A 16,608-nucleotide genomic window follows, 5' to 3' on the forward strand; every position below is an offset into this window, starting at 1 on the left:
AAAGTGCATGCACGGTTTTATTGACCTTTGGGTGTAGTTCTAAATTGTTCTCCAGAATGGTTGGACCAGTTGACATCTCCAATTAGTGCATTAGTATACCTGTTTTTCCACATCCCTTCCAGCACTGTTGGCAACACATTCTTGGGAACTGTTTCCAAACTGTCCATCAAAATGTCAAGGAACAGTACAGGACCTCAGTAGGTTCCCTATTTGCATATGAAAAATATAGCACTTTTCCATTTTATAAATGAAAAAAACTGAAGCATTGCTAAACTCAATGATTCACCAAAGATCATAGAGCAAATCAATCACAGAGTTGGTACTAAAGCCCACTTCAAACCCTAACACTCTATATGGTCTTTTTATTGTTGCTGGTAGGCTTGGACCATGATTTCAACAGGGTGGGGAACTCTTGGTATGGAAACTTCTTCTACCAATATGGATGGATAACATGTCTGGGTCACTAAGAGAACAGACTTTCCATAGTCACATAACTGGTATGTGTGGACTTGAGGCAGAACTTGAATCCAGCTCCTACAGACTCTAAGATCAGCTTTCCAAGTGTACGGCTTCTCAAGTTTATTTCCTATAAACTTAGTTCTTTAGAAACTAATAAAATCAATTAAAGATAAATTGTTGGTCAAACTCTAAGATATTTATTGAAAATCGTGTAGTCCTTACATGAAATTTGTGTGCCTGGAACCCATGAGAAGCAGAGCAAACTATATTCTGGACAAGGAGTTAGATATCTATTCTTGGTAGAAAGACCCCATCTGTTTCTTGATGGTCTTTGTAGTTGATGACAGAGGAATTTATTCTTCCCTCTATGACATGCTGTTAGCTAAAGGTGGCTAAGACTCTGATGGGTGTAAAAGAGAGGGACAAAGTATTCATCTTAACAAAGGCATTTCCAAAAAGGATAGTGGCAAACTTTGACTCATCTTTCTCCCTCCCTCATCTCTCATATCTTTTTTTTTATTTAAAATATTTTAGACATTTATTTAAGGCAATGGGTGGATTGCATGGATGGATGGAGGGAAAAATGGAATAATAAAATTTGCATCCACATGATCTAGAAGACCTGGATTTACATCCTGACTTGACTACTAGTGGCATTACCTTGAGCCATATATTTTACTTCCCTAGTTCTCAGTTTCCTTTATATTTACAATGAGAGGATTAAACTAAGTGACCTCTAACATTGCTTATTTAAGGCAAGTGACTCACCTAAGGTCACATAGCTAGGTAATTATTATTAAATATCGAAGGCTGGATTTAATTCAGGTCTCCACCTCTCATATCTAATTAATTACCAGGTAGTGTCAATTCTGTTTGTATCTCATTTACTATGCTAATCCATTATTGTCTTGCCTGCAACTTTCATGGACACTGGTCTTGATTGTTGTGATCAGTTCCCATCAGATCTTGATGTGTTTGGTCTTTCCTCGTACAATCCATCTATCTTAAATGCTCATTGCCAAAATAATCTTTCTTGCTTATATACATATAGTCACATTCCTCCTGAAAAACTTCCAGCTGTCTACCAAGGAAGCTTCAAATTCTTCCATCTGGCATTCAAGGTCCTTTACAACTTGGTTCTCCTTGGACTTCATTTCCAGCCTAATCTCATCTTATTCCCTTCTGTCAATTCTTCACCCTAACTGAACTTAATTTTCTTCCCTGTACACACTGAAAACCCTCATGCCTCTGTGGATTCACTGTAATCATCTCTCCTAAATCTGACTTACCTCCTTGTCTCTCTCCATTTGTTGAATTTCTACCTATTCTTTTTTTTTTTTTTTTGGTTTGTTTTTGATTTTTGCAAGGCAATGGGGTTAAGTTACTTGCCCAAGGTCACACAGCTAAGTATTAAGAATCTGAGGCTGGATTTGAACTCAGGTCTTCCTTACTCCAGGGCCAGTGCTTTTCCACTGGCACTCCCCCCCCCCATCAAAGTTTGCCACTATCCTTTCTGGAAATGCCTTTGTTAAGATGGATACTTTGTCCCTCTCTTCTCCACCTGGCACTCTATCCTTTGTGCCACCTAGTTGCCCCATTTCCTATCCATTTTTGAAGGTACAATTCAAATTTCTCATTCAAGAATCCTTCTCTGACCTCTACCCATGGCCTCAGGTTGGTAAAGGCTTTATTTCTCAGAACTCACATAGCACATTCTTTTGTATTTATCCAATTTATTGTTTTATCATTTCCTTCAATTATGTCTGACTCTTTATGACATTTGGGATTTTCTTTGCAAAGGTGATATTTCCTTCTCCACCTCATTTTACAGATGAGGAAGCTGAGGCAAGCTGAGGTGACATTGCTAGTAAGTGTCTGGGTCATATTTGAACTTAGGAAGAGGAGTCTTCTTGACTTCTGACTCAGTGTTCTAGCTATTGTGCAACCTATCTACCCTTACTTCTTCAATAAACTTATGGAATTCTGTGTATTTTAGCTATTTTTTTCCTATAATTTTTTCCCATCTAGCAAATAGTAAACTCCTGGAGGATAGAGACTATTTTTTCTTTCAAGAATCTTTAGATTATGTAGATGGAATGAGAAAGTGTGACTATGTTGTGGTCATGGGAAAGGATGACTTACACGCTAAAGAGGATCCAGGGGAAGGGTACCAATCTGTATTAGGCAGAGAAAAATAATTCTAATTTTTTGCATGGATGGATGAAGGGAAAAATGGAATAATAAATATTTACAATGAGAGGATTAAACTAGGTGACCTTTAACATTGTTTATTGGCTCTGACATTCTGTGATAATCTGTTGATGTGGTTCTATTACGGTTTTAAGATATAACATCATAACTCATCAGGCTAGAGCATCCTAGTGACTACAGAGTTCCTTTCTTCTGTGACAGGCCAGCTCTAAATCCAGATTTGAAAACTGCATGAGGAGAGGTAGAGAAGGCCAGCAATGGAGGTGATGAAGTGATGATGAATCCCAGTCCTACTTCCACAACCCTTGAATCATGACCTTTTGAACTTCCAGTGCTCAGGTTTGCTGACAAAAGCCACAAATTAGAAATTTTATTGCTTAACCCTCCATCAATAAAGCTCTTAGATTTCTAGGATTGTGAAGTCAAATAAGGACTAAGTTGCTACTTTGGGAGCAGTTCAATTATCCTTGGGCAATTCAATTATCCTAGGAAATTCCTGCTCTTCTGAAACACTGAAAGTTATCATGAAGAATTTTTTGTTTCAGAGATAACAGGTACAAAACCCATCCTCCATTGTTGATGGGAAGGAAAGATGGCAAGCCAGGGAGGAGTTCACCTGCAGGAAAAAAGTATATAATATATTTGATTTTTTATTTTTAGGTTTTTTTGCAAGGCAAACGGGGTTAAGTGGTTTGCCCAAGGCCACACAGCTAGGTAATTATTAAGTGTCTGAGACCAGATTTGAACCCAGGTACTCCTGACTCCAGGGCCAGTGCTTTATCCACTATGCCACCTAGCTGCCCCATTTTTTTTTATTTTAATGAATTATTCTTGCTATCTAAGTACAAAGTTCAATTGTTTCTAGTCTGAAAGGCAAGTGTTGTCAATGTTCTCTAAAATTTGGTGCCATAAGACAAAGATCCAGCTAACACATCCTAACTTGCTATAGTTCTACTAAGACCACCAAGAAACTTGATATTCAGGGGGACTGTTCTTACAGCTCTATTTTCTGGAAATGGTATCATTTGGCAGTGTTTTATGCCATGAAACTTGAAACTCTTCTGACCATAGGGCAGTGAAGGGCAGTCCACATCTAATACAAATAAAGAAATGAAAAGATGGAGGGGTCAATTGATTTTCCTAAAGTCACACAACTAATTTGTGTGTGCTCTGAGAAATTAGAACCTAGGATTCCTAACTCCAGGTCAATGCACTTTGTACTATAAATTACACGGTCTCCCTTTGCCTGGGTAGAATATCACATCACAAGACTGATCTAGTCATACTGAATACTCCATTTAAAGCTTTATGTAAGATTTTCAAGTATAAAAGTCTATGTGATTAGGTAGCACATTGTATAGAGCACCAGTCCTGGGGTCTAGAAGACTCATCTTCATGAGGTCAAATCTGGTCTCAGACACTTACTAGCTGTATAACCCTGAATGCCTCAGTTTCCTCATCTGTAAAATGAGTTGGAGAAGGAAATGGCCAATCACTCCAGTATTTTTGCCAAGAAAACCCAAATGGGGTCACAAAGAGTCAAACATGACTGAACAACAAAAATATGATCCTAAGGGTACATTTGGTGACTCCTTCTGTACCCATTAAGTCTAAGTCTCCACCTCATGTTCTTATTTTCATGGATAGAACCCTTTTATCCCCTCCCCCACCAAAAAGATTACTAATATGCTAGTAAAAATAAATAAGAAAATAGTTTTTGAAACTTTCAAGTTATCTAAATTACTCTTCATTAGAAAGGAAGGATGGAAACAAATACTTATTTGTTTTTGGTAAGATTTGGTAAGATTTTTGGAGGAACTCATTAGTGGGAGAAAGGGATAGGTCTCACCAATGGATTTAATAGGTTGAGAAGGTCTCAGTGTGATTAGATATGCCAGGGTGATGAGACCTTAGGTCCTCAGGGATGTTGCAGAGTGAACAACATTTTTTAGAAGTTCAGGGGCCAGGAAGTGGGCTAGGAGGGGAATGACATTTACCATATATTTACTTACAAATTTTCTAAGGACCGTAAATTTATAACTGGAAGGGACCTTAGAGGTTATCTTGTTCAATCCGTTCTTTTTACAACTGAAGACCAAAAAGTTAAATGATTTGCCCCCAAGTCACACACAAATACACAAATACACACATATACACATATACACAAACATGTAGTAAGAGATAAAGACCAGAATCCATGTCTTCTAATGTCAAATCCAACAATTCCAAGACAACCAGTCTTAGAATCAGGATTCACATCTTGCCTCTGACACAAATTAGTTAGGAGACTCTAGGCAAGGCTCTTAACTCCTCAATGCCAGATAGTTTTCTAAAATTCCCTAAGTTACAGTTCAGATGCCAGTCTGCATTGATAGAGTGAATTTCTTCACCAATAGATCCCTACAGGAATGAAATTATAGGTCTGCACAAAACAAGAAAATCACTTTAGAAATCCAAGAAGAGGGGCAGTTAGACAGTTCAGTGCATAGAGCCCATGCCCTGGAGTCAGGAGGACCTGAGTTCAAATTCAGTCTCAGAAACTTAATAATTACCTAGCTGTATGACCTTGGGCACTTAACCCTATTGCCTTTCAAAAAAACAAACAACAAAAAAAGAAATCCAAGAGGAAAGGAACAAAAGTGTAAATGCATTATGGAAATTAAATGAAACTTCAGACATACTTACATTGTCATATTAATGAACTTTTAGTTTATTCATGGTTTGTATCTACTCATAGCTGAAAGACTTACCAGAAAGTTATATAACAAGTATAGATCAAAAGAATTGACCTTGAATGTCCTTCTACTTCTGCTGGTCTTTGATTCTATGAAAAAAATTGATATAACAGACTGAAGAGACATTTTCTTAAACAAGAGCAGGAGAAGGAGAAAGTGTCTTGGAATTTATTATTCCACCCTTGGTTTTAGCTTTAAGAATGATACTCAAAATGTTTCAGGACAGATGTGTGACTTCTGACAAATTTGCCAGCAGAATTACTTGTTTTCCAGTAAGTGTACTGGTGCATACCAGAGGAAATAAAAGATGTGTTTGATGTTCAAGAACACCCAGAGCAATGAAGTTGTCACCTGCATCATTAGATGTGGTAATGTGTGTCTGAGGAGGTTAAGGGTTAAAGGAATCAAAAAGGGAGCACAATTTAAAAATTATACAAAGGTCAGGAAGGATTATGTAGTTAAGGCTCCTTAGATGTTAGGATTCATTTTTTACTAAGAAGAGTTCCTGGAAGCAATTTTGATTGTCTCCTGCTTGGGACTTAGTTACAACTCTTAGACTTGGCAGTGCCATTTCTGGAAGTCTTTTGAAAGTCAAACTTAAATGATTTGTAAATCCTGGCCCATGAGAACCATCTGTTCTTTTAACAGTAACTCAAAAATTTGAATCTCTCATTCATCTTTGTTATTGTGTAGAAAAAAGAAACATTTTTTTCCTCCTTTCCTATTGGCCCAAATATTATTATGGGAGCAAGTGACATTGAAATATGTGTTCAAAATGGGTAAGAATAAAGAAATTCCTGAAAACGTAGAGCAGGCTTGGGCCAGGTACATACCAGGACTGTGATTCTTGATCTTGGTTTAACAATACCAATAATACAATATTTCTATCTAGTGGATTAACAAAATTTTAATTTCCTTTAATTTAACAAAATAAATGCATAGGTGTAGGGGCATGAAATCACAAGAATTGTGACACAATATCAATGTTCCAAAAAATTGGATGGTACAGTGATAAACCATCAGTCTCAAAGGATCTGAACAGGAATTTTATTTACAATTTGTGTGGGTTTAGGGCAGCTACTTTACCCTTCTTGGTCTTAGTTTTCTTCTGAGTTCCTTCTATTATTTTCTTATAGCAGAAACTTTTAACCTTGGGATCTGTAAACTTAAAAAAAATTGACAACTATATTTCAATATTTGGTTTTCTTTGTGATTTTGTTGTTCAATTGTATCCTACTCTTTGTGAGATTTTCTTGGCAAAGATACTAGAGTAGATTGTTGTTTCCTTCTCCAGCGAACTAAGGCAAACAGAGGTTTGCCCAGGATCACACAGCTAACCAAGTGTCTCAGGTCAGATTTGAATTCAGTTTATTCTGATTATAGACCTTTGTCTTTGTTTCTCTAGCCCAGGACCCGACACTTAGTAGGAAATAAGTAAATTTTGAGTTATATGAAGAGCATTTGGTAAAATGATCGAAGCTAGCAATTATAGTCTTGTCTACTCTGTCTTAATTCCCATAAGCCCTATTGTATTACAATAGAACCATGAAGTTCAGTTCACCCAGGGCAATGCTTGACATCTAATTTCTGGCACAAATACTGGCAAGCCTATTGCACAATTTTCACGGTCTAATGAAAGGGTAAATCTAGACAGGGTATCAAAGATCTTGGTCAGCCTCCTCTGTTGCATGACCTGTGTGACCTTGGTATAGCTGCATGAACTTTCAAAGAATCATTTTTTTTCTTCCAGAAATTGGAGATTAACCACATGGTACAACCACCTATCTGAGACTATGACAGTGTCTCAAGCATTAAATCAAGCCAGAAAACAAATGAAATAGTAATATGTCATGAAAACAGGGCCTGAAAGCAATTACTAATGGCAAAAACCATTATGCTATGAAATTTTTATAACATTTCCTAAGGGATTCTCTATATGGGATAAAACTTCCTTTACATAAGGATAAAATAAGATTAATAAACATATTTATAAACACAGACTATATGGCATTGTGGATAGAGCCCTGGCCTTGGAGTCAGACCTGAATTCAAGTAAACACACACTGGCCATAAAATCATCCGTAAGTTGATAAACCTCTCAGAACCATAGGAAACTCTCTAATAAAAGATAATTGCAATGATGGAGGGAGTTTCCACACTAGGATGAAATTTCAGGGCCAGATTTTTTAAAATGTTCACAAAAAAACTCATGAATTAGGGCTACCAAAATCCTTTTCTCAAAAAAACCCTTCTTTTTTGGTTACAGCAGCTTATGTCAGAAGGAACCGATTCTTTCTCCTCTCTTTTGAAATCTTCTCAGAGCAGCATAATCTGATAAATCCAGGTCAGATTCTTTGGAGCAAGAGAGAAGGTTTAAAAAAAAAGCATGTAGAGGGGGAAGACAAAGCCAAAAGGCAAAGTAAAAGTGTTATAGCTGAGCTCTTCCAACATTCCCCTCCAAACAGCTTTAAGATAATGTTTCAAATTGAATTCTGGAGTGACATAGCAGTTGGAGTGAAATATATTTGGGAATACACCTGCCAAGACAAACTCAAGAACTAAATGATCATAATCACAAAATAATTTTCACATAAAGACAGATCTAAATAAATAGATAAATATTAATCATTCATGGGTAAACTGAACTAATATAATAAAAATGACAATTCTACTTAAATTAATTTACTCATTCAGTGCCATGCCAATCAAACTACTGAAGATTTATTTTAAAGAACTACAAAAAATTACAAGATTTTGAGGGTAATAACTCACTATTTGATAATAAAAAAATGCAGAGCCATACCGTTATTTATTTATTTATCTATATTTTTAGATTTTTGCAAGGCAAATGATGTTAAGTGGCTTGCCCAAGGCCACAGCTAAGTAATTATTAAGTGTCTGAGGCTGGTACTCCTGACAACAAGGCCAGTGCTCTATCCACTGCACCACCTAGCTGCCCCTAAAGCCATATCTTTAAATAATGATTCTAACTAAATTCTAGAGTTGGCAGAATCCACAAAAATACTGAGTGAAACAATTTTCCAGCTCAGGACAACTTGGAAGATCCATGGAAAGGGTCCACAGAACAGCTGGGGCCATGCTGGAGAGAACTGACTCCAATCATCCAGGAACAGACTGTGGGGTGCCTGGGTCTGTGGAAACAGGGGCTGTTTCCAGACCTCTCAGAGCAGCGATTGCAAAGATGATTGGGAACGTCAGCAGGAAAACTCTGCCACATCAGGGTGACAGGGGAACCCAGCCCAGCACTGGTGTCAATGCAGATTCAATCACTGGGGACCAGGGTCAGCCTGGGGAACCACTCAACAGGGAGGACCCTGGCAGCTGTATTCAGAGTGCCCAGCCCACAGACAGTTAGGGGGCTGGAGAGATTTCAGGGGTCTCTTTGCTATCCATGAGGCAGACTCTGTTGCTTCTCCCATACTCAGATCCAATTTGGAGTCTGGGGCTCCAGTCTCAGGAAAAAGAGTAGAAGAACAACAGAGCTCACTGACTGCAGAAATGAGTGCATGTGGTCATCCAGAGACCAGGAGAGTAGGTATTTCTTCTCATATGATCTTGGAGGAATTGAGAACTTGCAGGTCCCTGGGGAGTGTTCCTGAAAACAGCTGCAAAAACCCTCAAAAACTTGGGATGGTATGTCCTCCATCCTGGAAGCAGAGCTTATGAGGAAATGAGCAAACAACAGAAGGGAAAAAAAATCTGACCATAGATGATTACTTTGGACCTATGGAGGAACAAAATATACACTCAGAACACAACAAAGTCAAAATTTCTGCATCCAAAGCCTCCAAGAAAACTATGAATTGGTCTTAGATTATGGAAGAGCTCAAAAAAGACTTTGAAAAGCAAGTAAGGGAGATACCAAAAATACTGAAGAAAATAACATCTTAAACAATGGATAAAAAGTAGTACAAAAGATCAATGAGAAGTAGAGTGCCTTAAAAAGTAGAACTGGCCAAATGGAAAAGGAGATGCAAAAGTTCTCTGAATAAAATAATTCCTTAAAATGTAGAATGGAGCTAAGGGAATCTGATGACTTTGTGAGAAATCAAGAAACAGTAAAACAAAATCAAAAGAATGAAAAAGTAGAAGAAAATGTGAAATAATAGTTCATTGGAAAAACAGCTGACCTAGAAAACAGTCCTAGGAGAAATAACTTAAAATTATTAGGCTACCTGAAAGCCATGACCAAAAAAAAAGAGAGTCTAGACTTCATTTTTCAAGAAATTATCCAGGAAAACTGTCCTGATAACTTATAAGTAGAGGGTGAAAAAGAAATTGAAAGAATCCACTGATCACCTCCTGAAATCGGTGGATTCTTTCTCCTGAAAGAGATCCCAAAATGAAAACTGCCAGAATATTATAGTCAAATTCCAGAACTCCCAAGTCAAGGAGAAAATATTACAAGCAACCAGAAAGAAACAACTCAAATACCATGGAGCTATAGTCAGTATAATACAAGATTTAGCAGCTTCTACATTAAGGTATTGTAGGGCTTGGAATATGATATTCTGAAAGGCAAAACAGCTTAGATTACAACAAAGAATCGACTACCCAGCAAAACTGAACATTGTCTTTCAGGGGAAAAAAAATGAACACTAAATGAAATAGAGGACTTTGAAACATTCCTGATGAAATGACTAGTGCTGAACAGAAAAACTGATCTTCAAATACATGACTCAAGTGAAGCATTAAAAAAAGGTAAATAGAAGGAAAATCATAAGGGGCATAATGAGGAACTTAATATGCTTATATTTCTGCATGGGGAAGATGATCCTGATAACTCATATGAACTTTCTTATTTATTAGGGCAGTTAGAAGATATATATATATATATATATATATATGAAGGGGTGGGGAGAAAGGAATGTATTAGGAGAAAGGGAAAGGAGAGGTAGAATGGGGTAGGTTGTTTTTACATAAAAAGACAAGAAAAAACTTTTGCAGTGGAGTAGAAGAGGGGAAAGGTAAGGAGGAGTAAGTGAGTCTTATTCTCCTCAGAACTTACTTAGAGAGGGAATAACATACACTATCAATTGCATATAGAAATCTATCTTACCCTAGGGGGAAATAGGAGAGGAAAGGGATGGGAGAAAGGGGAAGAGGGGAGGGGTTGTAGGTGTTGGAAGGGAGGGAAGATTGAGGGAAGAGGTAGTCAGATACAATACTCTTTTGAGGAGGGACAGGGAGAAAGGAAAAAGAGAATAGAATGAATTGGGGGGGGATAAAGAGAACTGAATAGAAGGAAACACTGCTAGCAATAGCCACTCTGGGGAAAAATATTGAAACAAATCTTTCTGATAAAGACCTCATTTCCTAAACATAGAAAACTTAGTCAAAGTTTTTTTTTTTAGATCACCAGAAATTATTCTTCAATCTAAGTATCAAAGTATTTGATTTGAGGTACTATGATTGTGACAATAAAGATAATTCTAACATTTTTTTAAAAAGTTCTTTCTTCCATCTCCTACCTTCTTCCTCTTCCCTATAATCAGGACCAGAGGTGGATATCGAAAGTAATACAAAAATAAAGAAAAATCTCCAAAAAATTAATTCCTGTTGAATATGTATATAGGTGGTGCTGTGGATAGAGCACTGGCCCTGGAGTCAGGAGTACCTGAGTTCAAATCTTACCTCAGACACTTAATAATTACCTAGCTGTGTGGCCTTGGGCAAGCCACTTAACCCCATTGCCTTGCAAAAAATCCCCCAAACAGACAAAAATAAGAATATACATAGAAAATAGAAGTACTACTACTCATTTCATTATATTAATATATTACACCTAAAATGCAATAAAAACACAAAGAATTTCTAACAATAATTCACATACAAACTCAAACCCCTAAAGAATCTCATCCAAGGACCTAAAGTTTGTCACTACCTTGTTCTTCAAAATAAACTACAACCTGAGATTAAGCAGAAACAAAATTATAGCTTCATTTAACCTAATTTATTGTTTATAAAATGCCCACAATTTTCTGAAGAACAAAACAAACCAATTCATCTAAAAACATTATTTTACAAGAATAGGGAAGACAATGGGTAGAAAATAGAAACTAATACATCCCCCCATCAAAACAGAGCCACAAGAGAAAATTTTGTCTCTCTCTTTTTCCAATTTAGCCTACCATAGCAATGTGTGACAATGAGGGAAGTGGCTAATAGTTGGGGGAAGGTTTCATCTTTCCAAGAACAGATGGATCAAGTTAAGGCAGGAAGAGCTACCTACTCTGCCTACACAAAATCAGAGCTTACCTCCTTAGACTGATGGCCTTTGCCAAGTTTGGAACACCTTCCATCTCTGGTGTCTTCCACCCAATCAGACTGCTGATAGGCCTATGGGGGAAGAAAGAGGAAGCAGACCTACTTGAAAGCCAAATCCAACTCATATGCCTTCTCACAAAGAAACTTCAGTTCTTATATTTAAGGAAGGCTGTTACTAATCCAGCTGTTACTAAGCCTCATAGGATTGACACAAGTCTTTCAAAGTTTCTCCTTAAACAATTTAGCATAAAATGCCCTAAAGATTAAAGGGGAAGCTAAGTGGCCTAGTGAATAGAACACCAGCCCTGGAGTCAGGAATACCTGAGTTCAAATCTGACCTTAGACACTTAATAATTACCTAGCTGTGTGGCCTTGGGCAAGCCACTTAACCCTATTGCCTTACAAAAAAAAAATCTAAAAAAAAAAAGATTAAGGAAAACTCTGACCAAAACAAAAGAGTACTTAAAAACTCAGACACAAGTCCTTTATGCAGTCTGTAAGCCTAAGGAAAAGTGATTAGACTTTATAAAGTACAAACCTAATGATGCAACATTGGAAACAATAAATATTCAAAAAAAAAATGACTGCACAGACTAACAAATCAGATTATTAGAAGAAAGTTGAGGGGGACTTCTAGAGGATATGTGATCCAGACCCTCTGCTTTTAGAATAGTTCAAACTATTTAGGATGGAAGATGGACTGACTTTTCTTCTTGAAGGTCTCTGAATATTCTATAACCCCCTTTCAGTAGCACAGTCCAAAAACTGAATCAAATTTATAAAAAATTAAGAGTCATTACCCAAATTATAAATGATCAAGAGATATGAACAGTTTTCAGATGGGATTATCATCCCATGGGATTTATTTAAATTTTTTTAAAAAATGTCCTAACTCACTATTTTTTTTTTGTTTTATTTTGTAAGGCAAGGTTAAATGACTTGCCCAAGGCCACACAGCTAGGTGTGTGAGACCGGATTTGAACCCAGGCACTCCTGACTCCAGGGCCGGTGCTTTATCCACTATGCCACCTAGCCACCCCTCTAACTCACTATTGATAGGAGAAATGCAATTTGGAACAATTACGAGATATTATTTTATACCTATTGGACTAATAGAAAAGAAGGAGAAAATGACAAATGTTGGACGCATGTAGGGATTGAGACATTGACACACGGTTGGAGAATTTGTGAAATGATTCAACAATTCTGTAGAGGAAATTAGAACTATGCCCAAAGGGACATGAAACCATTCCTGCCCTTTGGCCAAGTAGTACCACTGATAAGTATATTCTGAAAGAGATGAAATACAGGAAAAAAAGAATCTCTATGCATAGGGATATTTATAACAGCTCTTTTCTGGTGGCAGCGAGCTGGATATTGAGGGGATGCCTAGCGGTTGGGGAATGACTGAACAAATTGTATTATGTGATTGAGATGAAATGCTGGTCTGTAATGGGAAATGATGAACAGGATGATCTCAGTAAAAAGCTTTCACAAGCAGATGCAATGGGAAATGTTTCTTATACAAAGAAATAGCAATATTGCAGGATGATCAGTTGTGAATGGCCTACCTTTTCTCAGCAATACTGTGAGCCAAGACAATTCTGAAGGAATTATGATAAAGAATGCTTTTCATCCCAAAGACAGAGCTGATGGTATCTGAATACAAACTGAAACAGGCTTTTTTTCACATAATTTTTTTTAAGGTTTCTCGTGTGTGTGTGTGTGTGTGTGTGTGTGTGTGTTTTATGTTTACATTTACAACATGACTGTTGTAGTAATGTTAAAAAAACTGTTGGGAGAACTGGAAAGCAATTTAGCAGAAATTAGACAAAGACCAACATCTCACAAATATACTAAAATAAGGTCAACATAGGTACATGATTTAGGAACAAATGGTGATATCTGAAACAATATAGAAGAGCATGGCAAATGTTACCTGTCAGATTTATAGATAAAGAAGAATTTATAATCAACCAAAAGATACAGAGACTTCCAGGAACAAAAATGAATAATTTTGATTACATGAAATTTAAAAGGTTTGCAAAAATAAATCCAATGCATCCAAAATAAGAATGTAAGCCAGAAACTGTGAAAAAAAATTTTACAGCAAGTTTCTCTGATAAAGATTTAATTTTTCATGTATATAGAGAGAACTGAGACAAATTTATAGAATTAAGAACCAAAGGTCTATGAACAGACATTTTCAGAAGAAGAAATCAAAGCTACCAGTAGTCATGTGAAAAAAATGCTCTAAATCATATTGATTAGAGAGATACAAATTAAAATAACTCTGAGGTACCACATCATATCTATAAGATTCGATAATATGACAAAAACAAAGTTACAAAGGGAATATAGAAAAATAGGTATATTAGTGTATTGGTGGAATTATAAACTGATCTAACCATTCTGCAGAGCAATTTAGAACAATGCTAAAAGGGCTAGAAAACTGCATCCCCTTTGATCCAGTAATCCTACCACTAAGTTTGTATCCCAAAGAGATGGTTTAAAAAAAAGGATTTGTTCATATATGTGTATATACACACATACACATATACACACACACACACACACACTATATATATATATATATATATATATATATATATATACATATATATATATATATTCTTTCTGTTTTGTTGGCAAAGAATTGGATTTCAAGAGAATGTTTATCAATAAGGGAATGATTAAACCAGTTGTGTGGTGGAATACTATTAAGATATAAGAAATGGCTAGAGGGATGTTTTCAGGAAGATCTGGGAAGATTTATATGAATTGATTGAAAGTGAAGTGAGTGGAACCAGGAAAACATTGTACACAGCAACAATATTGTTAACCATGATCAACTATGATAAATACAACTACTTTAATCAAATCTGAGATCTGAGATAATTCCAAAAGACTCATGATAAAAAAATGCTACCTATCTCCAGAGAGAAAACTGATGGACTCTTCAAAATAAAGCATGCATTTTTTTAGGGCTTTTTTTTTTTTTGCAAGGCAAATGATGGAGTTAAGTGGCTTGCCCAAGGCCACACAGCTAGGTAATTATTAAGTGTCTGAGGCCAGATTTGAACTCAGGTACTCCTGACTCCAGGACTGGTGCTCTATCCACTGGGCCCCTAAAGCATGCATTTTTATTTTTTGTTTGTTTGTTTGCTTTTTGTCTATGCCAACATGACTATTATGGAAATATTTTTGCATGACTTCACATGTATAATTGGTAGCATATTACTTTCCAGCTTAATGGGTAGGGGAGTAGATGAGAGGGAGACAATTTGGAACACGATTTTAAAAAATGAATGCTAAGATAAATTATGTATATATTATATATATATTTAGGCGTATATTTTTGTTTTGTTTTAAAAGAAAATCCTGTGGTGGGAAAGTAGAAATAGCAGTTGGAAGAGCTGAGAATTGGGGGAGTGAAGAGATAAATGATGATATAATTTCCCACACATAATAGGAATGAAGCCAAATGGGAATGGAAAATAGAAACCTTGAGTAATCTCAGAAATAAACTCCCACAGAGACATGTAGAGACCCTGATAAAGCAGTGTAGTTTCTATAAATTGTAGGAACTGTATATAAGTCTCTGAGAACTAGAGGTGCCAAAAAATGGAATCTGTGGTATTTTGACTCTATGGACTCAGAGCAGAGGTGTGTTGGATCCAACTCAGACTAGCTTGTTAAATTTTCAATGTGAGTGTTTACACCTTTGAAACTGGCAAATAGAACAAATGGCGAAAGATGGGAACAGTCAATGTTTAAAGGGGCTGCAAAAAGACAGACATAGTAATCCAAGGTTGATGGAGTTGGAATTTGTCCAACTATTCTGGAAAGCAATATAGGATTATGCTAAGAAGTTACTAAACTATTTTTACCCTTTTGTTCAGATAATTTCTATTAGGTATACATCCAAAGACGTCAAAGATTGAAAGAAAAGTCATATATATATATATATATATATATATGTATATATATATATATATATATATATATATATATATATATATATATATACAAATTTTATAACAGCACTTTTTGTAGTGGTAAAGAACTGAAAATAAAGTAGAGATCCATTGATTAGGGAATGGCTAAATATACTGTGCTGTAGGAATTTAATGGATTATTTCTGACTCATGGGAAAAGATGAATAATATAAAAAAGCATGGGAAAAGTTATATGAAGTAATGTAAAGTGAAATAATTAGAACCATGAAACCTAGGTATACAATAACTAGAGCAATGCAAATTTTATAGAAATGAACACTGAATGCCAAGCAATTAAAATGATCAAAGTTAGATCAAAGAGAATAAAATTCACCTCTCTCCCCTCTTTGCAGAAATGGGGGAACTATATAAATAAAACATGATATATGCTGTTAGACTTCATAGAAGAACTGCTTTTTAAAAAAATTTATTACAAGGAATTGATCTTTTGTGGGAGAGAAGGGACAGGAGAAAAGTGAAAATGAGAGAGATAGGGAGGAGGAGATATATATATGTATATATACATATAAATTTATATATATTTATTCAGAGAAAAAAATAAAATTTATTTCATTTTATATCAAATTGGATACAATGTATAGTTTACTGAAATTGTAGGGGGATGGGACCTAAGAAAGTTCAAATCAGCTTGGGGTGTAAGGAGGATATATTTACAAATGAAGATGATAATAAAATCAAACTATATTAATATGATTTTAAAAAATTAAACTAGTTCCAGATGACCAAGGCATATTTGGAATAGAATTCCCAAACTGGCAAATTTGTGTAAGTCTGCTCACAAACCCATCAAGGAGACCGAAAGAACCGGAAAAGCTGCTAAGACACCAGGCCTAATTGTTACTCTCATCTAACAAAAGGCTTAAAATTCAACCTTCTGCTTTAAGAACTGCCAAATG

The sequence above is a fragment of the Macrotis lagotis genome, chromosome 7 (genome assembly GCF_037893015.1).
Source record: "Macrotis lagotis isolate mMagLag1 chromosome 7, bilby.v1.9.chrom.fasta, whole genome shotgun sequence".
NCBI classification, from domain to species: Eukaryota; Metazoa; Chordata; class Mammalia; order Peramelemorphia; family Peramelidae; genus Macrotis; species Macrotis lagotis.